Here is a 12,630-nt window from a genome sequence, read left to right on the forward strand (position 1 = left end):
CAATTCTAGCATGAATAATAAACTTTTATCATGATATAAGGAAATAAATAATAACTTTATTATTGCCTCTAGGGCATATTTCCTTCAGTCTCCCACTTGCACTAGAGTCAATAATCTAGATTACACAGTAATGATTCTAACACCCATGGAGCCTTGGTGCTGATCATGTTTTGCTCGTGGAAGAGGCTTACTCAATGGTTCTGCAACATTCAGATCCGTATGTATCTTGCAAATCTCTATATCTCCCACCTGGACTAGATCCCGGATGGAATTGAAGCGTCTCTTGATGTGCTTGGTTCTCTTGTGAAATCTGGATTCCTTCGCCATGGCAATTGCACCAGTATTGTCACAAAAGATTTTCATTGGACCCGATGCACTAGGTATGACACCTAGATCAGATATGAACTCCTTCATCCAGACTCCTTCATTTGCTGCTTCCGAAGATGCTATGTATTCCGCTTCACACGTAGATCCCGCCACGAGGCTTTGTTTATAACTGCACCAACTGACAGCTCCACCGTTTAATGTAAACACGTATCCGGTTTGCGATTTAGAATCGTCCGGATCAGTGTCAAAGCTTGAATCAACATAACCGTTCACGATGAGCTCTTTGTCACCTCCATATACGAGAAACATATCCTTAGTCCTTTTCAGGTATTTCAGGATGTTCTTGACTGTTGTCCAGTGATCCACTCCTGGATTACTTTGGTACCTCCCTGCTAGACTTATAGCAAGGCACACATCAGGTCTGCTACACAGCATTGCATACATGATAGAGCCTATGGCTGAAGCATAGGGAACATCTTTCATCTTCTCTCTATCTTCTGCAGTGGTCGGACATTGAGTCTTACTCAACTTCACACCTTGTAACACAGGCAAGAACCCTTTCTTTGCTTGATCCATTTTGAACTTCTTCAAAATCTTGTCAAGGTATGTGCTTTGTGGAAGTCCAATTAAACGTCTCGATCTATCTCTATAGATCTTTATGCCTAATATGTAAGCAGCTTCACCGAGGTCTTTCATTGAAAAACTCTTATTCAAGTATCCCTTTATGCTATCCCGAAATTCTATATCATTTCCAATCAGTAATATGTCATCCACATATAATATCAGAAATGCTACAGAGCTCCCACTCACTTTCTTGTAAATACAGGCTTTTCCAAAAGTCTATATAAAACCAAATGCTTTGATCACACTATCAAAGCGTTTATTCCAACTCCGAGAGGCTTGCATCAGTCCATAAATGGATCGCTGGAGCTTGCACACTTTGTTAGCTCCCTTTGGATCGACAAAACCTTCTGGTTGCATCATATACAACTCTTCTTCCAGAAATCCATTCAGGAATGCAGTTTTGACATCCATCTGCCAAATTTCATAATCATAAAATGCGGCAATTGCTAACATGATTCGGACAGACTTAAGCATCGCTATGGGTGAGAAGGTCTCATCGTAGTCAATCCCTTGAACTTGCCGAAACCCTTTTGCGACAAGTCGAGCTTTGTAGACAGTAATATTACCATCGGCGTCAGTCTTCTTCTTGAAGATTCATTTATTCTCAATTGCTTGCCGATCATCGGGCAAGTCAACCAAAGTCCATACTTTGTTCTCATACATGGATCCCATCTCAGATTTCATGGCTTCAAGCCATCTTGCGGAATCTGGGCTCACCATCGCTTCTTCATAGTTTGTAGGTTCATCATGATCTAGTAGCATGACTTCCAGAACTGGATTACCGTACCACTCTGGCGCGGATCTCACTCTGGTTGATCTACGAGGTTCAGTAGTATCTTGTTCCGAAGTTTCATGATCATTATCATTAGCTTCCTCACTAATTGGTGCAGGTGTCACAGAAACAGTTTTCTGTGATGCACTACTTTCCAATAAGGGAGCAGGTACAGTTACCTCGTCAAGTTCTACTTTCCTCCCACTCACTTCTTTCGAGAGAAACTCCTTCTCCAGAAAGTTTCCGAATTTAGCAACAAAAGTCTTGCCTTCGGATCTGTGATAGAAGGTGTATCCAATAGTCTCCTTTGGATATCCTATGAAGACACATTTCTCGGATCTGGGTTCGAGCTTATCAGGTTGAAGCTTTTTCACATAAGCATCGCAGCCCCAAACTTTCAGAAACGACAACTTTGGTTTCTTGCCAAACCACAGTTCATAAGGCATCGTCTCAACGGATTTTGATGGTGCCCTATTTAACGTGAATGCGGCCGTCTCTAGAGCGTATCCCCAAAACGATAGCGGTAAATCAGTAAGAGACATCATAGATCGCACCATATCTAGTAAAGTACGATTACGACGTTCGGACACACCATTACGCTGTGGTGTTCCGGGTGGCGTGAGTTGCGAAACTATTCCACAATTTTTCAAATGTACACCAAACTCGTAACTCAAATATTCTCCTCCACGATCAGATCGTAGAAACTTTATTTTCTTGTTACGATGATTTTCAACTTCACTCTGAAATTCTTTGAACTTTTCAAACGTTTCATACTTATGTTTCATTAAGTAGATATACCCATATCTGCTTAAATCATCTGTGAAGGTGAGAAAATAACGATATCCGCCACGAGCCTCAATATTCATCGGACCACATACATCTGTATGTATGATTTCCAACAAATCTGTTGCTCTCTCCATAGTACCGGAGAATGGCGTTTTAGTCATCTTGCCCATGAGGCACGGTTCGCAAGTACCAAGTGATTCATAATCAAGTGGTTCCAAAAGTCCATCAGTATGGAGTTTCTTCATGCGCTTTACACCGATATGACCTAAACGGCAATGCCACAAATAAGTTGCACTATCATTATCAACCCTGCATCTTTTGGCTTCAACATTATGAATATGTGTGTTACTACTATCAAGATTCAATAAGAATAGACCACTCTTCAAGGGTGCATGACCATTAAAGATATTACTCATATAAATAGAACAACCATTATTCTCTGATTTAAATGAATAACCGTCTCGCATCAAACAAGATCCAGATATAATGTTCATGCTCAACGCTGGCACCAAATAACAATTATTTAGGTCTAATATTAATCCCGAAGGTAGATGTAGAGGTAGCGTGCCGACCGCAATCACATCGACTTTGGAACCGTTTCCCACGCGCATCGTCACCTCGTCCTTAGCCAATCTTCGCTTAATCCGTAGTCCCTGTTTCGAGTTGCAAATATTAGCAACAGAACCAGTATCAAATACCCAGGTGCTACTGCGAGCATTAGTAAGGTACACATCAATAACATGTATATCACATATACCTTTGTTCACCTTGCCATCCTTCTTATCCGCCAAATACTTGGGGCAGTTCCGCTTCCAGTGACCAGTCTGCTTGCAGTAGAAGCACTCAGTTTCAGGCTTAGGTCCAAACTTGGGTTTCTTCTCTTGAGCAGCAACTTGCTTGCTGTTCTTCTTGAAGTTCCCCTTCTTCTTCCCTTTGCCCTTTTTTCTTGAAACTAGTGGTCTTGTTGACCATCAACACTTGATGCTCCTTCTTGATTTCTACCTCCGCAGCTTTCAGCATTGCGAAGAGCTCGGGAATAGTCTTATTCATCCCTTGCATATTATAGTTCATCACGAAGCTCTTGTAGCTTGGTGGCAGTGATTGGAGAATTCTGTCAATGACGCAATCATCTGGAAGATTAACTCCCATCTGAATCAAGTGATTATTATACCCAGACATTTTGAGTATATGCTCACTGACAGAACTGTTCTCCTCCATCTTGCAACTATAGAACTTATTGGAGACTTCATATCTCTCAATCCGGGCATTTGCTTGAAATATTAACTTCAACTCCTGGAACATCTCATATGCTCCATGACGTTCAAAACGTCGTTGAAGTCCCGGTTCTAAGCCGTAAAGCATGGCACATTAAACTATCGAGTAGTCATCAGCTTTGCTCTGCCAGACGTTCACAACATCTGGTGTTGCTCCAGCAGCAGGCCTGGCACCCAGCGGTGCTTCTAGGACGTAATTCTTCTGTGCAGCAATGAGGATAATCCTCAAGTTACGGACCCAGTCTGTGTAATTGCTACCATCATCTTTCAACTTTGCTTTCTCAAGGAACGCATTAAAATTCAACGGAACAACAGCACGGGCTATTTATCTACAAACATACATAAACAAGCAAGATACTATCAGGTACTAAGTTCATGATAAATTTAGGTTTAATTAATCATATTACTTAAAGAACTCCCACTTAGATAGACATCCCTCTAATCCTCTAAGTGTTTACGTGATCCAAATCAACTAAACCATGTCCGATCATCACGTGAGATGGAGTAGTTTCATTGGTGAACATCACTATGTTGATCATATCTACTATATGATTCACGCTCGACCTTTCGGTCTCCGTGTTCCGAGGCCATATCTGTATATGCTTGGCTCGTCAAGTATAACCTGAGTATTCCGCGTGTGCAACTGTTTTGCACCCGTTGTATTTGAACGTAGAGCCTATCACACCCAATCATCACGTGGTGTCTCAGCACAAAGAACTTTCGCAACGGTGCATACTCAGGGAGAACACTTCTTGATAATTTAGTGAGAGATCATCTTATAATGCTACCGTCAATCAAAGCAAGATAAGATGCATAAAAGATAAACATCACATGCAATCAAAATAAGTGATATGATATGGCCATCATCATCTTGTGCTTGTGATCTCCATCTCCGAAGCACCGTCATGATCACCATCGTCACCGGCGCGACACCTTGATCTCCATTGTAGCATCGTTGTCGTCTCGCCAATCTTATGCTTCCATGACTATCGCTACCGCTTAGAGATAAAGTAAAGCATTACAGTGCGATTGCATTGCATACAATAAAGCGACAACCATATGGCTCCTGCCAGTTGCCGATAACTCGGTTACAAAACATGATCATATCATACAATAAATTTCAGCATCATGTTGACCATATCACATCACAACATGCCCTGCAAAAACAAGTTAGACGTCCTCTACTTTGTTGTTGCAAGTTTTACGTGGCTGCTACGGGATTAAGCAAGAACCAATCTTACCTACACATCAAAACCACAATGATAGTTTGTCAAGTTGGTGCTGTTTTAACCTTCACAAGGACCGGGCGTAGCCACACTTGGTTCAACTAAAGTTGGAGAAACTGTCACCCGCAAGCCACCTATGTGCAAAGCACGTCGGGAGAACCGGTCTCGCGTAAGCGTACGCGTAATGTCGGTCCGGGCCGCTTCGTCCAACAATACCGCCGAACCAAAGTATGACATGCTGGTAAGCAGTATGACTTATATCGCCCACAACTCACTTGTGTTCTACTCGTGCATATAACATCAACATATAAAACCTAGGCTCGGATGCCACTGTTGGGGAACGTAGTAATTTCAAAAAAAATCCTACGCACACGCAAGATCATGGTGATGTATAGCAACGAGGGGAGAGTGTGATCTACGTACCTTGTAGATCGACAACGGAAGCGTTTGGTTGATGTAGTCGTACGTCTCCATGGCCCGACCGATCAAGCACCGAAACTACGGCACCTCCAAGTTCTAGCACATGTTCAGCTTGATGACGATCCCCGGACTCCGATCCAGCAAAGTGTCGGGGAAGAGTTCCGTCAGCACGACGGTGTGGTGACGATCTTGATGTACTACCGTCGCAGGGCTTCGCCTAAGCACCGCTACAATATTATCGAGTACTATGGTGGCTGGGGGCGCCACACACGGCTAAGAATAAGATCACGTGGATCAACTTGTGTGTTTCTTGGGTGCCCCTGCCTCCGTATATAAAGGACTAAAGGGGGGGTGCGGCCGGCCTAGGAGAGGCGCGCCAGGAGAGTCCTACTCCCTCTGGGAGTAGGATTCCCCCCCCCCAATCCTAGTTGGAATAGGATTCGCGGAGGGGGGAAGAGAGAGAGGGTGGCCAGCCCCCTCTCCTTGTCCTATTCGGACCAAGGGAGGGGAGGGGCGCGCGGCCCATCTTGGGCTGCCTCTTCTCTTTTCCACTAAGGCCCACTATGGCCCATATAGCTCCCGGGGGGTTCCGGTAACCTCCCGGTACTCCGGTAAAATCCCGATTTCACCCGGAACCCTTCCGATATCCAAACATAGGCTTCCAATATATCAATCTTTATGTCTCGACCATTTCGAGACTCCTCGTCATGTCCGTGATCACATCCGGGACTCCGAACAACCTTCGGTACATCAAAATGCATAAACTCATAATATAACTGTCATCGTAACCTTAAGCGTGCGGACCCTACGGGTTCGAGAACAATGTAGACATGACCGAGACACGTCTCCGGTCAATAACCAATAGTGGGACTTGGATGCCCATATTGGCTCCTACATATTCTACGAATATCTTTATCGGTCAGACCGCATAACAACATACGTTGTTCCCTTTGTCATCGGTATGTTACTTGCCCGAGATTCGATCGTCGGTATCCTATACCTAGTTCAATCTCGTTACCGGCAAGTCTCTTTACTCGTTCTGTAATACATCATCCCGCAACTAACTCATTAGTCGCAATGCTTGCAAGGCTTATGTGATGTGTATTACCGAGAGGGCCCAAAGATACCTCTCCGACAATCAGAGTGACAAATCCTAATCTCGAAATACGCCAACCCAACGTGTACCTTTGGAGACACATGTAGAGCTCCTTTATAATCACCCAGTTACGTTGTGACGTTTGGTAGCACACAAAGTGTTCCTCTGGCAAACGGGAGTTGCATAATCTCATAGTCATAGGAACATGTATAAGTCATGAAGAAAGCAATAGCAACAAACTAAACGATCGGGTGCTAAGCTAATGGAATGGGTCATGTCAATCAGATCATTCAACTAATGATGTGATCCCGTTAATCAAATAACAACTCTTTGTCCATGGTTAGGAAACATAACCATCTTTGATTAACGAGCTAGTCAAGTAGAGGCATACTAGTGACACTCTGTTTGTCTATGTATTCACACATGTATTATGTTTCCGGTTAATACAATTCTAGCATGAATAATAAACTTTTATCATGATATAAGGAAATAAATAATAACTTTATTATTGCCTCTAGGGCATATTTCCTTCAACTCCTCCAACAAACGCTAAAACACCTACCCCACTGTGGGTGCCAACTGTCGTGGTTCCAAGTCTGACAGTAGTGTAGGGGGGTAAGTATGGAGAGGCAAGATCTTAGCTATGGAGAGGTTGTAAGAACGCAAGGTTTATGAGTTCAGGCCCTTCTCGGAGGAAGTAATAGCCCTACGTTTCGGAGCCCGGAGGCGGTCGACTGGATTATGAGAGTATGAATTACAGGGATGCGAACCCTTTACACTGAGGAGGGGGGTGGCTTATATAGAGTCCGCCAGACCCCTCCGGCCCTCAGTTATGCAGGGTTTTAAGTACATTAAGGTCGGGCGTTACTAGTAACGCCCCTAATAAAGTGCTATGATGACCATAAAAGCTACTTAATGACCGACCGTTAGCGTGCGGAGTGACTTTAGGTCTCCTGGCCGTCGGGTGGTTGGATCTTGGTCGAGTGGTTGCTTCTTGGTCGAGTGTCTTCGAGTCCGTCGAGTGAAACACCGCCAAGTCGATTGAAATGTGATTTCTTCTGGAGGTGTCCTTGGGTAGGTCAGTTTGGACAGGTCCACGACCCTACCCTAGGTACATAGCTTCATCAAGGGGCACCATCACGGCACGCCCAAAACACGGCTTAAACCATACCAGGGGCTGCCGATTTTTAATTTTCTCTTACTTTCAGGACTCCATCCTTCGGAAGGCCCGTTTGGCAGCTCAATTGCCGCACAAACGATGCAAGAACCAGGGAAGCAGACAAGCCACGCCGCAGTACGGAACTCCCAGGTGGTCTCTATCACGAGCAGTATACCTATTCCGCATATTATTCCGCAGCTTGCCCCTGGAACGGACATGTTAACTAGTCCAACCTTCCACTTCTCGCATTATTTGTATCGTTCTGCTTTGATCGCAGCCTATTTTTAATAAACAACGCATAGCTTTTGTCTATTTTTGCATTATCCTTTTATAAATATATGTTCCTTAACGACATGTTGCACCCGTACAATTTGGTACGGCCAAAATACGCCAGGGGCTTCAGTACCCCTCAATATGGTGTGAGAAGTCCGAACACTTTCACAAGTGCGGCACCCCGAACTTATAGCATTATATGCATCGGCTCCGAATCATGTCTTGGGTCAATAGTTGGGTTTGCCCGGCTCCTATGTTTTGGTGCCTTACGTTCCGCTATATCGGCTAAGGTAGCACTAGGAGAACCACTGCGATTGTGCCCCAGTTGAGCTGGGCCGAGCACCTCAGTGGAGAAAGCTAAAACTGACTGTCATGATGAAGCGAGAGTTGGTCGCTGTTCGAGAGGTTTTTTCGAGTCCCTAAAGACTTATGCCGCTTAGGGCGAGGAGTTGGCTCTGTCCGGCCAAGGCGTGGATAGCGCCCCGAACTCGGTCTTCCGAATACTAGGGGCTTCGCCGAAATTTAAAATTATAGAATTCTATGGCTAAGTGAGAGTGTTCACGCGTTATAGTCCGATTGCCTTGTTCGTTGGGCTGAGCGCCTCCCTCGAAGGACCCAAACACGGGAAAAAGAGCGCTCAGGTTTATCCCTGAACACCCCAGCACTAGCGGCAAGGGGGCAGAAGCCGACGACTTGCCATCTCTCAGAATTGATAAACAGCCACACATAAGGTAATATTTTAAATTCCAACAGCATTGCTCAGCGCATATGAACAAGTTTTCAGCGCACAGGACAAAAACGAGCGAGTTTTACTCAAAAATTACATCCCTAGAACATTCATCCGCCACAAGGCGGGCACCCTTCAGAACATCCTTATAATAATTTTCGGGCTTGCGATGCTCTTTCCCCGGCGGTGGCCCGTCCTTCACAAGCTTCTCAGCATCCAGCTTGCCCCAGTGCACCTTAGCACGGGCAAGGGCCCTACGGGCACCTTCAATGCAGACGGAGCGTTTGATGACTTCAAGCCTTGGACAGGCCTCCACCAACCGCCGCACCAGCCCGAAATAGCTCCCAGGCAGGGCCCCTCCAGGCCATAGCCGAACAATGAGGCCCTTCATGGCCTGTTCGTCCGTCTTGTGGAGTTCGACCAGTTGCTTCAGCTGGTCGCTCAGGGGCACGGGGTGTCCGGCCTCAGCGTACTGAGACCAGAACACCTTCTCCGTCGAGCTGCCCTCCTCGGCTCGATAGAATGCGGCAGCGTCGGACACACTCCGGGGAAGATCTGCGAACGCTCCTGGAGAGCTCCGGATTCGGGTAAGTAACAAGTAACTCACGTTTATGTATTTGCTTTGCATAAAGAATGCCTTACCCGCCGCTATCTTCTTCACCTCATCCAACTCCTGGAGGGTCTTCTGGGATTCGGCCTTGGCAGATTTGGCATTTTCAATAGCCACCGCAAGCTCGGACGCTTGCATCTCAGAGTCAAGCTCCAAACTCTCATGTTTTTCCATGAGAGCCTGGAGCTCTTGCCGCACCTTGCCAACCTCGGCCTCATACTTCTCCCGCACGGTGCGCTCCGAGGCCGCACTCTTCTCGGCCTCGACCAACGCTTGCTTAAGGGTCGCCACCTCAGACGTGGCCCTACAATAGCCACGATAATCCTGTCATTTTTTGCAATTGCACCCTTTTTATATATATTTAAAAACAAGGTATTTCTTACCTTCATTATCCTCGAGCTGCTTCTTGGCATGCTCGAGCTCTTGCTCGGACCGCTCGAGGTTCTGCTTTAGCGTGTCCACTTCCGTAGTCAGTGCGGCGAACGCAAGCAGGAAAGCCTGCATATGCATATTGACTCATTCGTTAGACTCCTGCGAATTCTATTTGATCCTCTATTCGGCTTTTCTTCCCGAACGCCAAACAGAGCATCAGGGGCTATTGTCTATGCGGTACTACTATTTACACATTCTTTACTTACCTCAAAGCCTGTCAAAAGGCTAGTACAAGCTTCAGTCAGTCTGCTCTTGGTGGACTGAACCTTCTGGACCACCGCACTCATAATAGCACGGTGCTCCTCGTCGATGGAGGCGCCTTGGAGCGCCTCCAACATATTGTCCGGCACCTCCGGTTGGACGGGGGCCACCGGCACGGCGGACTTACTCCTCTTGGAAAGAGGTCCCCCGCCGGACTCTGGAACCTCTGAAGGTTCCGGAGCGGTGTCCGGCCTAGAGCCAGACTTGGAGCCCTGGGGGGTTTCATCCCCTTTGCTCCTGGAGTCCGGGAGGTCGCCTTGCGGCGCCTCCAGGACCACCTCCTCCCGGCTTGGAGCCTGTTGGGACAACACTTCGGTGTCGTCCCTAGGGCGGGGGGAGGAACCGTCGGAAGCGAGTTCACATCCGACGAGTCCAGTGAGCCGCTCGACGACGCGTCGAGCCGGTCTTTGGGTGGGCTGCATAAACATATTCGACATGAGGGAAAAGTTGTGCAATAAACGAATACTACGAATTACTCTAGTATCCGGATACTTACGATTTGGCCAGGGGCTTGGCCCTAGGCGCCCACTCCTCTCCGCCGCCGTCGGCGTCGGTGGAGCAGTTCGGAGGAAGGGTTTTCCCCTTCTCGGACCCTTCGGCCTCCCTAGTCGGGGCGGCCTTCCTCTTCTTCCCTTCCCCGCTGGAGGGGGAGGGGTCTCTTCTTCCTCCTCCTCGTCTTCGCGGGAGGAGTGCGTCTTGGATTCGTCGGATGATGAATTCGACACCTCCGGGCGTCGGGCACTCTTTCGAGTCCCCGTGGCCTTCTCCTTGACCTTCTTCTCCGGCACCACATAGGGTGCCGGAACCAGCAGCTTTGCCAAGCGAGCATCCGCTGGGCCTTCGGGCAAAGGAGCCGGACAGTTGATCTGTCCGGATGTCACCTGCCGATCCTGTCAAAGGTAAAGGGAGTTTAGATCCCGCATGGAGTCAAACTATGAAAAATGGATACCTTGTAAAAGGAAAGAACAGCTTACCGCGAGAGCATGGCACTGCGCGCTGAATCCGCGATCCTCGGTAGCGGATGCGGGAGCCTCGGCGCCCTTGAAAAGCACCTTCCAGGCATCTTCGTACGTCGTGGCGAAGAGCCTGCTCAGGTTTTGGTGCCGCGCCGGGTCGAACTCCCACAGGTTGAAAGCCCGTTGTTGACACGGGAGGATCAGGCGGATGAGCATAACCTGGACGACGTTGACAAGCTTGAGCTTCTTGTCCGCCAGGGTTTGGATGCATGTTTGGAGTCCGGTCAACTCTCCTTTTTTACCCCACGACAGGCCCATCTCTTTCCAGGACGTGAGCCGCGTTGGGGGTCCGGACCGGAACTCAGGGGGTGCGACCCATTCGGCGTCGCGCGGCTCGGTGATGTAAAACCACCCCGATTGCCACCCCTTCAGGGTCTCCACAAAGGAGCCCTCGAGCCAGAGGACGTTGGCCATCTTGCCCACCATGGTGCCTCCGCACTCCGCCTGGCTGCCGCGCACCACCTTCGGCTTGACGTTGAAAGTCTTGAGCCAGAGCCCGAAATGGGGGCGGATGCGGAGGAAGGCCTCGCACACGACGATAAATGCCGAGATGTTGAGGACGAAGTTCGGGGCCAGATCGTGGAAATCCAGGCCGTAGTAGAACATGAGCCCCCGGACAAATGGGTGGAGGGGGAAGCCCAGTCCGCGGAGGAAATGGGGGAGGAACACCACCCTCTCATGGGGCCTAGGGGTGGGGATGAGCTGCCCCTTTTCGGGGAGCCGGTACGCGATGTCGTTAGACAGGTATCCGGCCTTCCTCAGCTTTTTGATATGTCCCTCCGTGACGGAGGAGACCATCCACTTGCCTCCCGCTCCGAACATGGCTGGAGAAGGTTGAGGTTGGGAGTGCGGACTTGGGCGCTGGAGCTCGAGTGCGCAAGAATGGATAGGCGAAGGAGGAAGAAGGCGTAGGTGAAAAGGTGGATCCTTATCCCCTTATATGGGCGGACGCAACTACATGTCCCCACCAGCCTGGTAAAACTCGCTTATCTCTAAGCGCCATAATCAATGGCGCGGTTGGGTTACCCACGCCCGTATTGATGAGAATCCCAGAATAAGGGGACACGATCTCTGCTTTAACAAGACGTGCCAAGGAACCGCCTCGCATAACGCGTTGAGATGGGACAGTAAAACGGTTCGAATAAAAACTTGGCCGTGGTGTGATGTCACACTACGGAATACGTCAGCAGATTAGATTTGTGTAAATATTATTCTCTCTATGGCAATATGTGGAAACCTATTTTTCAGAGTCGGACACTATCTTTGTGTTCAAAATCTTCTATGAAGTACTTGGAGGAGGAACCCGCCTTGCAATGCCGAAGACAATCTGCGCTCCGGACTCGTCGTCATTGAAGCCTGGTTCAGGAGCTACTGAGGGAGTCCTGGATTAGGGGGTGTTCGGATGGCCGGACTATACCTTCAGCCAGACTCCTGGACTATGAAGATACAAGATTGAAGACTTCGTCCCGTGTCCGGGAGGGACTTTCCTTGGCGTGGAAGGCAAGCTTGGCGATACGGATATGCAGATCTCCTACCATTGTAACCGACTCTATGTAACCCTAACCCTACCCGGTGTCTATATAAACCGGAGGGTTTTAGTCCGTAGGACAACATACACATCAACAAT

The sequence above is a fragment of the Triticum urartu genome, chromosome 3 (assembly GCF_003073215.2).
Source record: "Triticum urartu cultivar G1812 chromosome 3, Tu2.1, whole genome shotgun sequence".
Taxonomy (NCBI): Eukaryota; Viridiplantae; Streptophyta; class Magnoliopsida; order Poales; family Poaceae; genus Triticum; species Triticum urartu.